This window comes from Rhamphochromis longiceps, linkage group LG3, assembly GCF_057381845.1.
Source record: "Rhamphochromis longiceps isolate RC_006_pf linkage group LG3, R_longiceps_female_GT1.1, whole genome shotgun sequence".
NCBI classification, from domain to species: Eukaryota; Metazoa; Chordata; class Actinopteri; order Cichliformes; family Cichlidae; genus Rhamphochromis; species Rhamphochromis longiceps.
The window spans coordinates 38,296,294-38,302,727 of record NC_140559.1 but is presented as its reverse complement, the minus strand read 5'-3'; the positions used below and the strand labels follow the sequence as shown (position 1 = coordinate 38,302,727).

At 37.8% G+C, this 6,434-nt stretch overlaps 1 long non-coding RNA gene across 1 annotated transcript; it reads left to right on the top strand.

Annotated features, from left to right (window-relative positions):
* On the top strand, positions 1–2,594 carry LOC146674513 (uncharacterized). Its single transcript, XR_014909396.1, has 3 exons — positions 1–65; positions 758–947; positions 1,369–2,594. It is a non-coding gene; the product is annotated as an uncharacterized LOC146674513 (long non-coding RNA).
* The last annotated feature ends 3,840 nt before the right edge of the window (positions 2,595–6,434 follow it).

Genomic DNA, 6,434 nt, shown 5'->3' with positions numbered 1-6,434 from the left:
GCAGTAATTCTAACACAGTAGAGCAACAGGATTACCAGTTCTCCACAGCACAACAACAAAGAAAGGTAAGATGACTAATGTCTCCTAGCTCATACTTTCTTGATACTTTTTTCTTGATTTGGTTGTGATTTGGTTGGTTGTGAAGCTGTCTAATGTTAAGGAAGTTTGTTCCACAGTTTAGGAGCAGTCACAGAAAAGGCTTCTTCACTCCTTTCTTCACTAATCTGGACCTCGGGAAAGCTAGGAGCATTTGGTCCACAGACCTCATTGATCTTGCAGGACTGTACCAGTTCAAAAAGTATGAGTGTGCTAATATAATAATAATAATAATAATAATAATAATAATAATAATAATAATAATAATAATAATAATATCATAAAATCATAAAGTTAATGCGAAAACTGACTGGCAGTCAGTGTAAGGATGTTAGTATGGAGCATATGTAGTCTCACTTGCATGTGTTCAGTTAGTAACCATGCTGCAGTGTTTTGGACCAGCTGCAGTCAGCTAACCGATGACAGACTGACACCTAAATAAAGACTATTACAAAAGTAAAGGGGTGTGCATTTCAGAGGGTTGTTGACCCACTTTTAATCATGTGCATCACTAAATGAGCCACTGTGAGACCTTGTCTCACCCTATCATGGAACAAACATGTAACTAAAGAAGCCTCTTCAGTGAGGTGAAACATCTTCCAAGTCCTGTTGCCTTCTTTTCAGCCTCATAAGACTGTTGCCTTCTCTCTTTTTACTGCAGATAAAATGAGATTCATTGTCTTGATCACCATCCTCGTCACTGTAGCCCTTATTGGTGGAGGCAGCAGTATGATTGCAGAGCCTTCATCACCGTGTCAGGACAAAAGCCCCAAAAGTCATTATAAAGAATTTCTCAGCAGACACATCCTTCAAGAGGAATTTGACAGAAATTCCCTAGATGCTTGGAAAAGGTAAATTAAAAGTACATCATTCAAAAAAGTTTAGTTTTATTGTGTGCAGTAGGAAACAAACTTTAAAGTAACAGCTTACAGGCTCCAGAGGGTTACGTGCTGCTACACCACACGGTGCTGCTTTATGAGCATCTTCATGTGATGTCATTAAACTCAGCATTTTATGTGTGTAGAAACTAGAAGGTTTAAAGTAATAATGTTGTGGAGGAATTGTGTTACAAATAAGCGAACAGATTTCTGTATCCTGCTCCACATCGAGGCTTAATGTTTATGAGTGCATATTGTTACCTATTAGAGGAATTGTAACACTGGGAACATTAGAAAATATTGAAAACTAAGCAGAAGTTGTTTAGCAAGCTGAAAACTGGCGTACTATCCATGATGTGATAATATGTACTGAATTATTGATCTATTAACGCAGGTATTTGAAAAAAGAACACCTCTGGTGCAGAACTACAGTGCAATCGTTCCTCAATAAAAATGATCTGGAGAACGTGATCAGAATCTGCAGCAGAGACGGTCGACGCTTAAGCAAGACGGATAACTATGCAGGGAACTTGTGCATCAGCAACTCAGAAATGCTGATATATGAAGTCATATCCACAAAAAGCAACAAGGATTGTAAAATTACAGTTGGTGCAAAGAAAAGGGTTGTGATTGTGGCATGCAACAAGGTTGGAAACCAATGTCTCCCTGTTCATTTTCAGAAATATGAACAGCAGAGAGCAAGCAATATACCCTGCAGTCCTGCAAGGAATTTCAGTATTGTGGTAGAATAGCTTTCCACAGTCAGACCAATGATTCTGTGACAAACTTTGCTTGTTGCTATACTGATTATTAAAATTTCATGATGAGTTAAGATACATTTCTAAATTCAGTGACTTTGGATGGTGTTAGTGCTAATTATGAATTTAGTTTTCTTTTTGGTCCATTATTGAAATAATAATCACACAGATTTCAATAACAAATGCTGATTCCACATTTCTAATATTTAATCTATGAAAGAAACATCTGATTGATGAGCACTTCTAACTAGCTGTCTAATATTTGGATTTTGGAGCTACTTGGTTTGTACTTGTGTTTTTGACTGTATGACCACTCCCACTTGTAAGAAAAACTGAGGGATTTTTTTTTTGTATCCTCGAAACAGAATTGTGTAACTTTGAGTTCCCTTTCTTCCTGTTTATTAAAGAAAGAAGTGTAACAGGAAACGGTATATTTGCTGTTAGACGTACGCATGCAAATGTTTGTGGTCACTATGTCCTCAGCCAATTTATTTTTAATTTGTACACTGTTGATTTTGGTTTGTGAAAATTGAAACATATACATGAGGTGTATTTAAGTTTCAGCGTTTGTCAGTTAAATAAGTTAGCACAACCAGACAAGACCAGGCCTTGGCTCATATGTTTTGAGGCTGGGGATTTGACATTACTGTGAATCAGTTTCTGTTTTAAAGGCTGTTTCTTGCTATAGCTACTCTGACCGTCCTCTGAACTTCCTTTTTTTTTTTAATTAAACTTTAGGCACGTATTCTTCTCTTGGTAAAATGTTCATCAGCTCTTCTGACTCTCCAGCTTTTATTTCAATTAAATATAAAACCCTCATTACCATTACATTACCAGGAACTTCTGATATCCTTACAGTTCCACAAATAAACATATCAGAAACTTGTGTAATCTGGTGTGGTGCAGCGTTGTTTTTTCTGTCCACTAATGCTCATTAAAAGCTATGGTTATCTTTGAATGCAAAAAGGAAGGAAAATGCAGTTAAAATGTTTGTCGTATTTTTGCACAAGACACAGTAGCAGTGAGATGAGATCAGTATCATATTCTTAACTGGCTGACTAAACATAAAATACAGAAGTATATTCAACACATAGAGGAAGTGTTACTTTTAAGTTAACCCTACTATCTTACATTTTTACAAGGGAAATGGTTGATGAAACATACACACACAAAAGCTTTAAAACCTTAAAACCACATTAAAAAACCTTCCAGTCAAGCAAACAAGCAACCGGTCAAGCTGTAACTTACAGCCATATTTGCCCATAATCACAAAACCCTGCTTTAGTGTCAATAAGTACTTGACAAAAAGCTTTGAGTCAAAAAAGTCACAAGTGTTTTATGTTATTGAACATTTGTGTGAACTATCAAAGTCAGAATCACAATCAGAATACTTTAATCATGTGGGTTACAGTTGCTCCAAGGAATAACAGCATAGCTGGATTGGCCATCGGGCATACCGGGCATTTGCCCGGTGGGCCGCTGGCGATTTTTTGTTTTTATGGGCCGATGGATTTTTTTTTTTTTTTTTTTTTTTTTTTAGGAAGGGTGTATATAATGACAGGTGTTGGATTGGCCAATTGGTCATGATCGACTCTGGGCTGGACCAATTACAGCCGAGGAGGCTGGATGCACCCTCCCCCTTGTTTAGCAATCACGTGATTTTCGCGTATTGCATGCCGGGAACTCGTGGCAAAACAATCCAAGTACCGCATCAAATGCAAGCATTTGCAGCACCGCAAAACGTTCATTCTCCGGTTCCAATACCACCTTGTTTTTTCTTTGCCGCACAAAAAAGGAATGTACAAAACAAAAGGAGAACAATGCCGGTCCGTACAAAGACAGACTCGACGAAAAGACAAAGAAAAATACGAGGAAAAAATCAAACCAGTGAAAGGGTCAGACCCATACGAGCACACAGAGTGGACAAAAGACGTCAGCGTGCTGCCCAACTTTCACCACGCTCATATTTATAATTATACGGTTCTTGGAGTGAGTGCATACACTCATGAAGTTTAGTAACTTCAGGTCACTGCAATAAGCCCAGGTACAGTTTACCGACGGATGGGTGCAGGACCTTGAAATGCACCGTGTAGAACGAAAGACCATCGTACGAACAAAGGTAAGTTTACCAGTCTCACAAATCGTCGTCATAGATACACATTCGTTAACCGTTTATTAATATAACCTTTGAGCTCAACGGTAATTAATTAGTAGTGGAAATAATTTCTGGTAGCATTACAGAAATGTAGCAATGACAATAATATTGTATGTTGTAATCGCAATGGACAATTAGTGATACAAAACAACTGTTTTACCCTGTGAATAAAAGTATATGTTTTTGTCAATGTACCATGGCAATAACAGAAGCGAAACGCAATATTGTGTCAGGACAATTCACTATTTATGCACAATAAACACAATAAATTAAGGAGCATAGCGTGACAATTTCTGTTCAGCGCCAGACTTGCTTGTAACCTATATCACCAATTATGTTAAGAAAAATGACGTATTAACTACTACAAAACTCTGACGTTTGTGGGAATGCTTGGAGCAGACTAACCTGTGAGCTGGAGTGTTCTGGGACGTTATATTTGGTATATCCAGACCATCTGTCGGCTCTTACTTCGGAAACATGGCTTAAAAAATTTCTCTTCAACAACGTAATCCGATAAAAAAACAAAAAACGATCTCTTTACCCGTCGGCTTCCCGTGGCTGTCATGCGACCAGCTATTGCAGTTAATAATACAACAGCTTCTTGGCATTTTTTGGGTTTCTTTTTATCGCTAGTACCTCTTGCCACAAGTTCCCAGAATCCTTTGCGGTTTTACCCCTGAATGACGTCACATTTTCAATCTTTATCCTGGTGGGCCGGTCTCTAGTCAAAATGCCCGGGCCGATTTTTTGTCCCAGTCCAGCCCTGAATAACAGTAACACACTAAACTTAAGCTTAAGATTGCAAACTTGTAAAGCGCATGATTAAAGATATTCTTCTGTTTCTATACTCCTCCCCTACATATCAGATGGTGGGGGAGGTTATAGCTATAGTGTTTACTGCAGGCACATTCCATGTGAAGACTCTGGTTTCCTTATTTGATAAGGAATGTTTACTTCCAGCCATTTAGGGGCATGCCTATGCTTTTATACGGTGTACCATTAAAGTGAAGCCATATACGGGTGAGCTGTAGAGTTAAAGAAGGGGCATACCATAACAGCAGATTTATGATTAAGGCCACCTTCCTGTGAGGAGGATGTGAGGAAGTGTTATGTCTCTTAGCTTGTTAAGCTTGTAACCCTCCATGCCTTTTATGAACAAATATCATCATGACAAATATCAACACGTGTAGTATCCACAGAAATCTCAGCTAAATACTAAGAGATAAGATAAGATAAGATAAAACTTTATTAATCCCTCGGGTGGGTTCCTCTGGGAAATTTGGTATAAATTCGGTGGTTGTAGATAAACCATATCTACAACCACCAAACACAACAAAAACAAGTGATGATTAAATGTGCAAAATTACAAAAATGCAGACTACACTCTTAAGTACTGTTACGTTCTAAGTCTAGGCAAGGATTGAACGAAACAAGAAAATGGCCCTCACTCATGCACCACCCAAGAAAGAGCAAAACAGGGGAGTTTTGACAGCAGGAGTAACTGAAACAAGCTGCCTGCTTGTTGACACATGCGCACAAGCAACTACCTCATGATAAGCAAAGGCTAGCTGCCTCCTATTTTTCTGTGTTATGCTTCACCCACAGTGACCCAGATAGCAAATTTCACACGTACACTACAAGATTGCACTTCTTCATATACACAAATAGCACTGATCATTTTCCGACACCCAATTTGTATCAGGAAATGGCCCCATGTTTCCCTGCACGCTAATTTACTGGTAATGAAAAATAAGAAAGATCTGAAATAATTAGTCTGGGGTTTTTTTTCTTTTGTTTTTTTGGTTTTCTTGTCACCTTATCGGGACTGTTGTGTCTGTTTGCTTTTCCAAGCCAGTGATATTACAGTTTACATCGAGTTGTAATATGTTGTTTGTCCAGAAACAACATATTACAAGAAAACTGTATCGGCATTATGGCTTTTTAGTCATTTGTATAAAATAAAGCTATAATAACTATATGTGTGGATAACATGCATGATAACAACTAATTTCACACTTACAATGTGTTCTCACTAGACTGAACTCTTTTTTTTACACAAATAGCATTCCCGCTATTGGGTGCTGTCAGTTTTGGTCAAGACGTAGTCACGTGTTGGCCTACTTCACACTAATTTACTGATAATGATCATCACCACATGCTATATACTGAGTGGTAAGATTGCAGAACTGTGAGTGGCTGCTTGCTCTTGTGATGACTGGTTGTGTGCTAGCATAGATAAGACGAGAGCAGGTTTAAAAAGCAGAAGCATTTCTGAACTTTTCTCAGAAAGTAAAACTTCATATCTCCTCGTACTACAACAGTTACGCTGACAATAAATAGCATCTATCTGATTGAACAGGTAAGAAAACAATTTTAATTATTACGCAAATGTTTGCAATTTTACCAGTTTACGGCCTTTTGTCATCTTTCTGTTAGTTTATTTATAAAGCAGAAGTGTTTCATATAAAATACATGAAAAACACAAATGCAAAAGCTGATAGGTGGATCTGCATAAATGGTTTGCTAGGTTTACTATTAAGAAACACA